We start from the raw sequence: 13,770 nt of genomic DNA, 5'->3' as shown, positions 1-13,770 counted from the left end.
AAGTTAGCAGCAGCGCGCTTCTAGGAAAACCACTACTGCTAAGATCAGCCCACAAGTTTAGTCCCACCTCACTCCGTGAACAGGGTGTTTACCACCTTAAATATGTTATTTCTGAAACTACCACAACCAGTTGGTCTTCATTGAACTCTATGTGTAAAATTTGTGGCCGCAATATGAGTCCTCTCCGGTTCCTACAAGAGAACCGGAGATGACTCATATTGACAATTCAGATTATACACAAAAAGATCATTGATGGCCAATGTATTTTTGCATTGACGTATTTTTTGTATAGTTACACTTAGCAGTAGTGGTTTATATGCAAAGCGCTGTTGCTATTCAGATTAGCTGTAGCACGTTTTGGCAAACGCGCTACAACTATCCCTACCTTATCCCCACGCGCACGACCGGTCCTCACTCACACTCTCACTCTCGCCCCCGTGCCGATAACCGTCGTCGTGCGTCGCCGCCGCCGCCGCCTTCGTCCATCTGCCGCCGCCGCCGCCTTCGTCCGTCCGCCGCCAAGGTACTCCCCTCCTTCCGTCCCTCCTCCCTCCTCCTCGCACATCATCCCTCCGCCTGCGGCCGCCCTTCCCTCCTCCGCCGCCCTCCTCCCTCCGCCTGCGGCTGCCCCTCCTCCCTCCTCCGCCGGCAGCCCTCCTCCCACCGCCCTCGACCTCACTGCCCCTAGCTACCTCTCCGTCGCCCCCACCCCCTGCCACTAGTTAGTACTAGATTTAGTAGTTGTAGATGTTAATTTAGGGTTCATAGCTAGTACTAGATATTGCTTAGTTAGTACTAGATTTTTAGTAGTAGTAGATGTTAATTACTAGTAGTGATAGTACTAGTTAACTAGGGCAGTATGATTAATAGTAGTTGTAGTTGAACTATTTTAGTTGTAGTTGAACTAGTTTAGTAAGTAAATTAATAAACTAGTTGAACTAGTTGAATTAATAGAACTAATGTATTTTTAGTAAGATAATTAATATAACTAGTTGAACTACTTTATTTTTAGAAAGAACTAGTCTTTTTTCTATTTATAGTAAGTTTATATTTAGTAAGAACTAGTTGAATTAATAAAACTAGTTGAACATGTCATATTTGTTGTTATTTTTTAGTTTAAGCAATTATTTGGGATGTATTAGTGATAACTTATATGGTTTCAGGTGACCACCGTCGTCCCCGTCACCGCCCCCCTCCGACATCCCCGCCGTCGTCCCAGTCACCGACCCCCTTCGACATCGAGGTGAGACCAGCCAAATATCCTTGTATATCTTGTGTTGTTGCTCAAATAGGATATGTGGTTACCCAAGTGGCCGTTCATGTTCAGTTTACATCTCCGAGTGGCCTATGTTTTGCCGGAGTGTTGATTAATTTCCGTTTCGGCAAATTTCAGGCGCTCGATATGTCCTTTTTTACTAAAGGTCATGCCCGATTTTTTCGTGAATTTTGGCATGACTTGTGCTAGAATATGTACAAGTTTAATCTTTGAATTATGAACGTAGGAAATGTCGTACTCGGACGATGACAGTCTCCCGGGGGAGTGTAGCTGGTGGCACGTCGATCAAGTTATGTGCGACAGGTTCGTTCAGCTGGACGAAGATCAGCGCTCCAGCATTAAGCTCGAGGAGACCTTCGATTGTGAAACGGTACGCAACAACGACAAGTGTTTTTTTGTAATTAAGCATGACTTCAACTATTTCAATGTCTAATTTTCATATTTTACAATTCGACTAGCTTATCCCATGCCATGCAAGACGCTATGTCTTGGAGAGGATGGGTTTTGAAGACCATGAAAATTTCGAAACAAAGAAAATACACCTAAGGACCCATCATGATATGGATTTTGAAGTAAATCTGTGCAATGCTCAGAGCGTAACCCATTTTGGTTGCCAAAATTGGGAAGCACTTTGCAAAATGTATGGTTTTTATGAGGGTATGATTGTCACCATGGATCTTGGTGATCCTGACATCGAGCAAGACAATATGGATATTTGGGTCCTTGTTGATACGCTTCCGATTGTACCGCTATGTGAGTTTCCCAAACATAGTTATTAACTAATTTATATTGTTTATTTCAAAATAGTTGATAGCTTATTTCCATTGACAACTTATTTTGATTCTTCAAAGACTGTGCGGAAGATGGTAGATAAAACCCACTACACCGATGGCACCGAATTAACGTATAAGGAGAAAAATCACCTGATCGCATTTTGTACTCTTCTTGAGAATTACAATAACTATTATCGAACTCCTCCAAATTATGGTGAATACGTGCCACTAGTGCATGTGTTGAACCACGGTAACTTCTCTGGAGATACCCTGGTAAGATTTTTTACTATTACGACATCCGTGCATCTTTTGCATACTTCTAAAACTAGTACATCATTGCTAACTACGAAGTTATTATTATGTTTTTCAACAGAAACTCCCGATGGATTGTGTGCCTCATCTGATGTCTCTGCATGGTCGCCTCTCAGTTCTGAACATACTGCCAGGTAAATCTACGGAGCTCACCTATGCATATCGGATTTCTAAAACCCGTGAACACATGTTCATCAAAGAATGGAAGAAATGTATGGACATTCGCAAGGAGGTTCTTGGAAGTAACATTCAGCGAAAGGCAAGAATTGGAGACAGGCTAATCTCCATTCTCCATAATGGAGAGTCAGGGGCTATCTTGTTTTTGGTATTTTACCTTAGAAAATGTAGTAGGTCTTAATCGAATGTAATAGGTCCTATGAGGTACAATATGTTTATTATGTGGTAATGTGTTAGAGTTGATAATGAGGAGTACTTGATAATGAGGTGTTATATGACAATGATGTATTATGATGATAAGTTGTTAATGATATGATGATGATGATGATATTATTATATCATTGGGTGAAAGAACCGCGGATTAGTTTCAAGTGGATGGACATCCACTTGAAACTAGTCCATGGTTCTTTCACCCCGTGATGTAATAACTCATTATGATGTAAAAACAATCTCTAAATTCCTGTTGTATGAAAACTTGTGTAAAGGTGTATGAATACAACATGAAATAAAAAAGAAATAAAATACTAAATAATAGTATTAGCGCGGGAAAGGAGAAGCGCTACTACTAATTACCAATCGCGCTGTTCTGACGAAGCGCTACTACTAAGTCAATTTAGCAGTAGCGTGGATCTAGGCGCGATATTGCTAAGCATTAGCTGTAGCGCCTTATCAGTAGCGCTCCTGCCCGCGCTACTGATAGGCCTAAAACCCACGCTGCTGCTAGGCTTTTCCCTAGTAGTGTTATCCCATGTTCAACAGTTCAAAAATTGGGCACATGATCCAATGCAAGTTTCTGCCTTCTCTGAAATTTTGCAAAGGAAGTGCTTTATTCCTATTTCCAATTGAGCTATACTTTGGCAGTGTGATTAACATTGATAAATCACCCATGGATACCAAAAATGAGCTCAATCCATCCATCCTAGCTCTCTGTGCAATTTTTCAAAGTTTTTGACCAGATTGCAACTTTGTGAAGGAACTACCTTCATAGAGTATCCAAATGGGATGAAACTTTTCCATCTTCTCAAGCATCCCAAATCATTAGCCTCCACATAAATTCAGCTCATTTCATTGAAGTATGTGAGCACATGAGCAATTCTAGTTTTCTGTCCAAATTTTCAGTTTGTGAAGCAAGTATATTTTATCTTGCTCCATTATGGCTGAAAATATTCCCAAGCCTTCTCCTACAATATAACCCACCGCCACAAGAGTTTAGCTCATTTCATGTAGCCAATATTTTCCTATAATTTTCCCAAGTTTTTGGTCAGAAGTGATGTTTGTGAAACAAGTACCAATTTGGCAAGTTCATTTGGTATGATCTCTTTGCAGCATCTACATATGATCAAATCATCAAGATTTGCCAAGTGGTAGCCCAAGCCAACACTCGTAGTGAGTGCTTGTTCCTCATTTGTTTTCTGGACCCATTTTAGCAGTTGTAAAGCAACTATGCTAAATTCTTATCCTAATGACCTCATAATACCCAGGACTGTAGTCCTTGCTACCCTAAGCCTCCCAGACATCAAGTTTACCCTTTAACCTCTCTGGTTTTATCTCTAGAACATGGCCAAGTTTGCAACAACAAACTTGTGAAGCTTAGTTTACTCAGCTCCATTTGTCTTTGCCCGTTTCTTCACCGTAGCAATACTCTACCTTGGAAGGACTACGCTGTAGACATCATTTGGCACGGAGTAGAAAGCCAGAGCGCGCGTTGTCGGTGGTGACGATGGGCAATGGGCCAAAACGGTGGTCTAGCCACTGTTGGCTTCGGCAGAGCTGCTTCGACCGGACCTGGTTTATCCATGCGTGTCAAATGGCTCGGCATCGTCGTTGCCGTTCGCCTGGACCCCTCTCCCGCTCCGTTTGCTTCCTCGACGAGCCGTGCCTAGGGCCGATCAGTGCTCCCGTGGCCATCATCTTCTTCCTCGCTCCTGTCCTCTTATCCCTCTCGTCCATGAGCGTTGCCCGACTTCGTGAGCTCCTGCCCGTCGTTCGCATCCCTCTTGTGGCCTTCCCTCTCCTCCATGTGAGCCCTGCGCGCCAGAGCCTTGGCCGGACTAGTCCGACAGCGACCGGCTCGGCATCTCGTCGCCCGGCTATTTATAGTCACCCCTCGACCCGTCCAATCTCATCTCTCGACTCCCCATACTTCCACGACCCTGCCTAGCCACTAGCTCGAGCTCGAGGAGCTCTCCATCCCCTCCCCATCGCCATGGACGCCGCCTTGGGCTCTGCTCGATCTCGGTGCTATCGCGCCCCTCTTGCCGTTCCACCTCCTCCAATGCATTCCCTGGAGTCCGACGAGCCTCTCCATGGACTCAGCCCCTCCGTTCCCCACTAGAGCACCCAGTCCGCTGGCTGCCGAAGCCCCTCTCCGCCATGGGCCGTGTTGCTCTCCCTCCAGTGCTCATTGCCAACAACGAAGGCCACCACGGGATGGCACCTCTCGCTCCTGAGCTCATGGGTAGGTCACCCGTCGTCTGCGATGGCCGGAGCCTCTGGCGATCGCCGTCGAGGCGAGCCCCTTCCTCGGCTCGGTGCGCTCCGAGCGGGAGGTTGAAGAAGTCAGGCCAGGCGGGCCCCGCCCCGTGCAACCCCACCTGTCATAGAAGCCAGCCTTGCCACGTTGGATTAAGTGGAAGCGAACTTCGGGTAAGTATGTCTCCGGTTAAAGAAGGCATACTTTGCTGCTTCTGTCAGGAATACGCTTTCAGTGTTATGAAGACGTACTTTTTGAAATGCACTTTCTGTTTTTTAGCCCTGCCCACCGAAAAGATTAAATTGTGAATGTTCACTGTTTAAGCCACTTTTCTAGCTAAAAAGTGAACGGCCACAACTTTGCAACCGTAACTCCGAATGAGGTGATTCCAACGCTCACGACCTCATGCTGTTCGTCGAGCGCTTTTCGATGGGACCATTTTCTTTATGTTTGCACATTCTGAAAATGCCCATTTTGACCTTGCCCTAATTCAGCCCCTTTGAGAGAGAACAGTTCTCCGACAATTTTTTCCGCAGAGTGATCGCAGTTCTTCCCGGAGTATTTCTCGACCCCCAGGCAAGCCAACCTCTTATCATGAGCCCCGAACTTGCATGTTGACTTTGCTTGCACCCCGTGTGTGTTTAGCTGCAGTAGTTTCTTGCCTGTTCCGTCTGCTGTTATTTCAGTCGTTCTATAAGTTTTTGTTATCTGCCATGCACGCTTGCATTTTCATGGAATATGTTGACATGCTAGCTGGATGTGCAGTTGATAGTATCATGCCCTTGTTTGGTCTAGTTTCATGCCAGTAGTATTGATGATATGATGGTTCTGTTACACTGATGAGAATACTAGTACTTGATATTGCCATGTTTCATATTCTATCACTGTTCACTTGAAAAACTTGATGTTTTGTTACTGCATCTGTATTTTGCATGCTAGTTGTTGCATTGATGTTAAAAATGCTTGCATGGCGATTGATGATGGAGAAGTTAATAATATGACTTAATAACAAACCTCCTCCGTCATCGATGGGATGTCATAGTGCCACCAAATCAAGCTTTTTCCAGTGCAGCCACATTTGCCTTGGTATGGGAAGGCCCTAATGGGTCTATTGACATGCCTCTCGCTGGTGCCTCCAACGAGGGAAGGTTATGGGTGCGCGCTACCCTGACCAGGTAGGCGAACATAAACCTTGTGTGCCCGAGTTGTTTTGCGCGCTTTGTCCCCGTTTGGGACCGTTTTTGTTTGCCACGATGGTGGCCGTTTGCCTTTGGTAGGCTGGGCCACCCAGGGCTGAACCCAAAAAGGGGTGTTGGTCAGAGTGGCCGGGAGAGTGTCATGGCAGTAGATCTGTTTTGTCGGAACACCGCTGGTACACCCGAATGGGAGTGCGAGGCCATGGGTTTCGTGGTGTGGGTACTGTGTGCTACCTCTGTAGAGTGTGTATTTAATCTATCGATAGCCGCGTCCTCGGTCATGGGCACAAGTTCGTAGTAGGTCACACTATCAGGTCTTGGTCGAAATGGAGGATAAACCTAAAATAACTAAGTTGATGAATGATGTGTAATAAATGCTATGGTGACTTGCACTATGAGATAGTCATGAGAAGTCATGTGATGTGTTGATATGATCACGAGACGAGGTCTCGGTGAGTTTTGAACCAAGTGTGGTTTTGTTGTGATCCGTGAATGATCACCATTGGGTTACGAGGTAACTCGTTGGCAAGAGAGTCCGAGGGACTCGGTACACAAGTTTGGTGCATTGCATGAGTAACATGTAGTTATTTGCATTTAAAGATCCATGGTAGAATAGGAGATTGTTGCATAAAGTTAATGTGTTATGTCTCATTGGGTATGACTGGTAGTTTATTTTCAGCTAGTTTCTTGATGCCATGCCATGTTCGGATTGAACTTATGCCATGTTTTGACTAAACTTATGCATGTTTAGATTATGTCATGTTATGATTGAAATGATATATATGCTATGCCATGTGTTGCTATTCCCATGATAGAAGTAAGTTTGAGATGCCATGTTATGGCCATGCTAATATATGACAGGATGTTGATGCTTAATTTGATTTATGTTGCTAGCTAATATTATGCCATGCTTATAAATTGTGATGAGGTAGATTGTTGCATATGCTTGGTCTTGCTTTGTCATTTGTTCGTTTGGATGCTATGTATTTGGTTGTCTTGCAAGTACATTCAGTGTACTGACCTGGCGTGTCATGCCAGTTTTCTAGGTCGTGCCCAGATTGTTCGCTTGTTCTGTCATGCTAGGCCATAATCTTGCCAGTCTTGTGAGTTGTGGAGCCCAACCAGAGTCGATATGCTGCGAAACCAAGACTTCCGCCGCCATTTGAATAGCCTTAGGGCTATGCTAGATAATTGTATTCATCAATGATGTAATCCTATGCACATGTAGTTGATGACTATTCTTGTACCTGGAATGCTGTATCATGGACCTGTCATGCGTCAGGTGTTATCCTAGGCTGACGTGCGAAGGCCCCCAGCTCCATGTGGATCGTGGTGCCACATAGGTGCTTCGTGTCATGCTAGCACTGCTCGTCAAGACCTCAACCCATCAAGTGAAACAACATGCCACTCATAATCCAAAGATTAGTTGTTGAAATACGAATCTGATATGAAGCTCATATTACTAAAATAGAGAACATTTAATTGGTCACCTAATGTTCCTATATTCGTTTCGAAAAGCATGTGCATCACACACCGGTGGAGCTATAGTTAAAAAATTGGGCGGGCCAGATGGCTTAGGCTACAGGGGATCCCAAATTTTGGTACAAATTTACCTTCACTCTTTGTAATTGGACTAGGGCTGGGTGGGCCATGGCATTGTTTTGTTCTTATGTAGCTCTTTCTTGTCGTACCGGCAATACAAGCCCATATGGTCTAGCTAGTCCCACTTTCCCGATTTTACTCTTGATGCTTAGGGTTTTCCCCTTTTATCTACTCTACTATGATCTGCGTAGGTGCTTTCTGTCGTACTAGTAGTACTCCACCCTTCAAGCTAAACAACACAATACTCATAATTCCAAAGCTTAGTTGTTAAAATATGATTGTGATATGATACTGATATTAGTTAACAGACACATTTAATTGGTTAGCTAAAGGTCCCACTTGAGTTTCCAAATGCATGTCGCGACATATAGAGAGACAACGGAATTGCATTTCTTTGTCACTTGTTGACTGTAATTTCTTGTCCATACCAAATCTTAGTTGTTATTTCAAAGCAAACATCCGTTGCTAACTACCCTTTGCGCAGTTTGCAGCTTCAGATCTGCCATCCCACTGCCACGGTTAACACTATTCATGCTTACAATTTCCCCATTTTATGATGACCACGATCAGCCTATGTGGCTCGTGTCGTAATAGCACTGCTCCACCCATTGAGCTAAACAAGCTTAGTTGTATAAATTAGAATATGATATTATGCTGATATTAGTAAAACCGAGACATGTTTAATTGGTCAGCTAAATGTTCCTACTTTAGTTTCGAAATGCATGTGTGCCACATATGGAGAGATTGGAAGGAATAGAATTTCTCTGTGCGCTCTAGTTCATCATGGATGGGCAACAAACATTGTATAGAAAGACTTGTAATATCTTCAATCTGCTTGATCTTTTGATCTTCTTTAACATGATCCTCTTCTCTTCTTTAATAAGTATGTTCCTTGTTGGGAAGAGTAGCATAGACATTTGCGGTCGACTGGTCAAGTCGAGTTGTTCTCCCTTAGTATATTTTGAATCTTTCAGGTCAGGTTGACTTGTTCTTCTTTACTATATGTTGAAGCTGTCATCTGTGAAGTATCATCACTTCTGGAGCTCTCATATTTTGAGTAGTAGGCCACATTATATTAATGCACACACCAAATTACAACATGCATGGCATCTCTCAGAAGATATGCAGAGATAGCACAAAGGGGTTTACAGGGAGGCAGTACTGGATTAGAATCACTCCTTCATTACAAATACAATCTCACTTGTTTTTATGTTTTCATGCATGTCAGGTATTGAACATGATCAAAATAAATATGAGAATGGGCGCATGAGAGGAATATTGCAGAACAACCCACTGGCTAACAAACTTGGCATGGTGGAGGATGGCCTATCTTATTCACCCATCAAGGTGCTTGCTCTAACTTGGCAAGGTTGTATTGGTCGCACACATTTTGCATATGACCTCTTGCATCACTTCTACTTTGTAACACCACCATCTGCTTAGTTTAAGCATCATATATGAGTATATGTCATACCTATCCATTTTCTATACCTATTCCATGTGTCATCATACTATGTTTTTCCAGTCAAGTGTTGTTCTTCTGTAATAGATGTCCAAATGGAAGAGGGTGAGTGCAGATCCTCAAGGAGTACAAACTAGGTATTTGGAAAAGGTAGTGATACCTGTTAAATCAGATAGATAAGCAGGCACAGAAAACACATGCCCAACTGTACCACACTTTACCCCTACTCCACTAGCCAAACCCCTATTAGAACTGCAGAGAGCCCAGCGCCAGGTACTGTCTATGATATCAATTCAAAATTTGAACTCCTAAATTTCTACATGTGCCTTACCTTCTCTCTTGTATGAAAACTAATTTCAGATGAATCTCCTTGCTCAAAGGATCATAGGATCTCACAACAATACTGGGCACTGCATTGCTCTTGTCAGTACCTCTTGCCCTTTGTTAACATACTTACACTCATTTCTGTTTGATTATGTAGCATCAATGTAAATGTTCACTTCTTTATCCCCCCTTTGCTCAAAATTATAAGATCAATATTTACTCTTAGATAGATGTAGAATTGACACAATGGTTATGAAGTTTTGGATTGCTCATGTAAGTACTTGTTGTCATGTACTCCCTCTGTATCGAATTAATTGTTGATCAATTGGATGTATTTAGAACTTAATAGTGCTAGATACATCCATTTGAGCGACAAGTAATAACAGACGGTGGTGGTATTACTATACTTGCATCGTGAGAGAGTAGATTGTCTAGCATTACTCTGCATCTTATCTGCCCTGCCCTCCACTTCCTCCAAATTATCAGATCTACATTTAGTCTTACCAAAATGTTGAATAAAGCCAATGCCACTTCACATGTTGATGTCTGCATTCCTCTTGTCAGTACCTTTTGCACTGTACTTAATTAACTGCTATTTGATTATGTATCATCAGTCTGCACCTGAGCTTCATTATCCTCTATTTCTTCCAATATTGTTTGATCTATATTTACTCTTTGCAAAATGTACAATAATAGCAACACTTATAAAGAAGTTTCTTTGGGGAATTTATTGAATTGTCCTTCCATCAACACGGAGAAGGGCTTTGTCTAGCCCATGTTAACATGTAATGTAAGTTCATCCTTCTCAAGCCTTCAAACTTTGTTCTAGTATAGATTTGGATAGGCATCATTTCCTCCACTGCTGTTTACTTTGTGTTTACATCTGATTGGATGTTTGCAACAACTACCTGTTTTAAATTGTAGTTGTAAAAACATGTTCCTTATGCATAACAAATCCATTTATTTGCTTATATAATTGTGAAACTTGTTATGTGTCTCCTTGTTTCTGTTTCAGAGTCATATCTCTTATGCCAGGCAGAACTTTAGGGAAGATATAGTGAGCCAAACCATCTTGAAGAGAGTGAGATGACCCCAAGGTCGTGTCTTGATGAAGACAGTGAGTTGAAGCTACTCACCAGCAGCTATGAGACAACCTCTGTGCAGTCGCTGCCTCAATAATTTCGACTTCTTCAGTCTCAACTTAAAGCGGAAAGGCTTGCTTTAGCTAAACTCCGACTTGATGTCAATGATGAAATGAAGATATTAGAGGACTACCTTTCACGCTTTGGTTCTATACAACTAGGGATGGAGCATCTATCATTGACATAACTGATGTCTCATCAGCTTGTTTGGCTGCTTGCAGTGCCCGCGTCCTGGCCAGGCCTAATTCCTTCTGAAGTGCTCTCACTTTTGTATATTCTTTTGTCGGCGCGTTTATATGCACTGGTGGCGACCTTTGATGCCCAGTGTATGTAATCCACGGTCATGTTGCGCTTTATTATCACCGGTGGCGAACTTTGATTCCCAGTGGTTGTAATATGTCGTAATTTCTTTATTGTATAGTCTAGGTTTATTCTTGGTCGGCATGCTATAATTTAGGCTGGAAGGTTTAATGGAACTCAATGTTGTCGGTCTTCAGGCTGTCCCATTACCTATATGGGCCAAAACGTGGGCCTATAATCATCTTGGGCCATTAGCAGGTCTAAACATATAGTAGTTTTCCGCCTTTAACAGGCCGAGTAAAGTTCTAGCCAGCTGGGCCAGAGAATACCATGGGCTTTTAACACGCTAAAAACTAGATTGGGCTAGCATTGAGCCGAAAAATTCACAGGCCAACACAGGCCAAAACTGCCAAAGGCCCATGTTTGGCCCAAATAGGACGAGCCGTTAACATGCCAAACTATATCTCAGGCGCTGTTTGGCCCAATAAAATTATGGGCTTTAAGCAAGCCAGTATCAACGCGGGTCGTAGGCCCAACAGTGTCATGAGCTATTAGCAGATGGGCTGTAAGCAGGCCGGATTCAACACGGGCTGTAATTAGGCCCAACTATTACACGAGCCATTAACAGGCTGATGGGCCAATTGGGCTGAAATTTATCCACGAAGACTACGGGACATTAAGAGGCCTAGAGTTACTTCGGACAAGAAATAGCCCAGTTTCTGCGTGGGCTGTTAAATGTCCTAAAGTTAAACCAGGACAACAACGTCCCAAATGCACCGCGGGCCGCTAACAGGGCAAAACTATTATCGGGCCAAACTGGTAAACAAGCATTTAACAGGCTGAAATACAAACCTTGCTTAGAATGGGCCCAAAAGAACAGAGGCCTATGAACGGGCCTGATCCGATATGGGCTGTAATTTGGCCCAAAACACGACAAGCTGTGAATGGGCCTGATCTGATATGGGCCTAAATTTGACCCAAAACATGGCGGACTGTTAACGGGCTAGCCCACTAGTGTTTGAAAAAATATGGTGGGCCTTTAGCTGGGCTGGCCTCTTTACCTTAAATGGGTCACTGTTGGGCCATGCCACATGTCAACATATCATAGGTGTCTTCCGTCCATTGTAGGGATGACATCCATCCCAACGATGAGCTGACACATGCATTATCCGACGAATGAGAATTTTACATGTGGAAAATCACCATTGGTTGGGGCTGTTAATCGGTTATCGGATCCAGCCAAAACCTGATAGCTTAACGGCGACCCGTTACGGTGGATGCCACGTGTCGGCACCCTTGACGAAAGCACTTCTATGACACGCGATTTATCGTCATGGAAGTGGACACTTCCGTGATGATAATTTTGGTAATGTCATGGAACACTTCTACCACATCACAGGTATGACTATCTTGATTCTGTCATAAAATCTTCATGGATGTACATGCATGACAGAAAATATGACCTACTATGATAAACATTTATCATCACGGAAGTGTATTTTTTTGTAGTGATAGGAAGGCGCACCCGGTGCCCCTCTCAGGCTGGGCTCGAGGGTTCTCGTCTGGAGGGCCTCTGACCCGACCAACGTCATAAGGGAGGCGTTCGGATACCATGTGGAGGCGTGCTTCAACGTCGCTTCCGAGAGTAGGTCACAAGGCGCAAAGGACCAAGCGCTTAGGAGTTCACCGCTAAGGCAATCAGAGAGCTTCAGGAGGCGGGGGCCATGCGCGGCGAGGGCCGACCCGCGTCGCTTAGTGTAGTTGTTGCCCAAGACATGAGCGGCGAGCTGCGCGTGTGCGTTAACATCCCGGGCCTCAACATGGCTGCTTCTCAGGAGCTCTTCTGGCCGTCCCGCATTGGCCGGTGTGGAGGCCACCCCCACAGCTACGTCCGCATGCCGTTCAGCCTGCCGGACGCGGCTGCCTTGCACCAGCGCTACATGCAGGGCGTTCTGGCGGCTCACGAGGCCAGGCACCAGGCGATCCTGACGAAGGTGGAGCTGGAGCCTCCAGAGCCTCCCGGGACTCAGGAGTCCACTGGCTCATGACAAGCGACTTCTATGGCGCGAATCTCCAGCTACTTCAACACTACTACGCCAACGGTACCAGGTGACTTTTTTGGTTTGTTCAGTTGAGGGTGCCCCTTGGGCTGCATTATCCTCAAGCTATACGGGTCCGCCCTGCAGCATGTATCGTTTTGTGCACCTATCAGGACTGGTCTCACCTTATCGTGATTATCTACATTCCCCCTCCTATCCCGTTATTTATGAAGTCACCCCGCGCGGCCTCCACGCATTGCTAACCCGCCTCTCGCTCACCCCGTAACGGGGGTTGCTGGCACGGTGCATGTGCTTGGGTCCGTCCCTACAGTGCTAATAAATCTGAGAGACCGAGCTCTGGCTCGCGACCTACCCCGTGCACGTCACCTCACTGGGTCCTCAATACCTCCACCTTTTCATGGAAAGATCACCGGCAGGTTAGCGAGCTTGGTTGCATTCTATGTTCTCTTCCTCCAGCTAACTCGCGGGGACCTCCGGAGCCAGGACCACGGGTTGCGATCCCTCCAAGGCACCTTCGTGAGGGCAGCCACCCCTTTGTCCCACGTGATTCGCTTGCATGTTAAAGGGGGAGCCCCTAAGCAATGCGCCTCTGGGGCCCCTACTGGCCCTCGAGCCCTCACCCCCTGGCCTTGACCATGGCACCGCGGAATGGCATTCCAGCGGCGCCTGAGCC

The sequence above is a fragment of the Triticum aestivum genome, chromosome 7B (genome assembly GCF_018294505.1).
Source record: "Triticum aestivum cultivar Chinese Spring chromosome 7B, IWGSC CS RefSeq v2.1, whole genome shotgun sequence".
Lineage (NCBI taxonomy): Eukaryota > Viridiplantae > Streptophyta > Magnoliopsida > Poales > Poaceae > Triticum > Triticum aestivum.
This window is presented reverse-complemented; position numbering follows the sequence as displayed.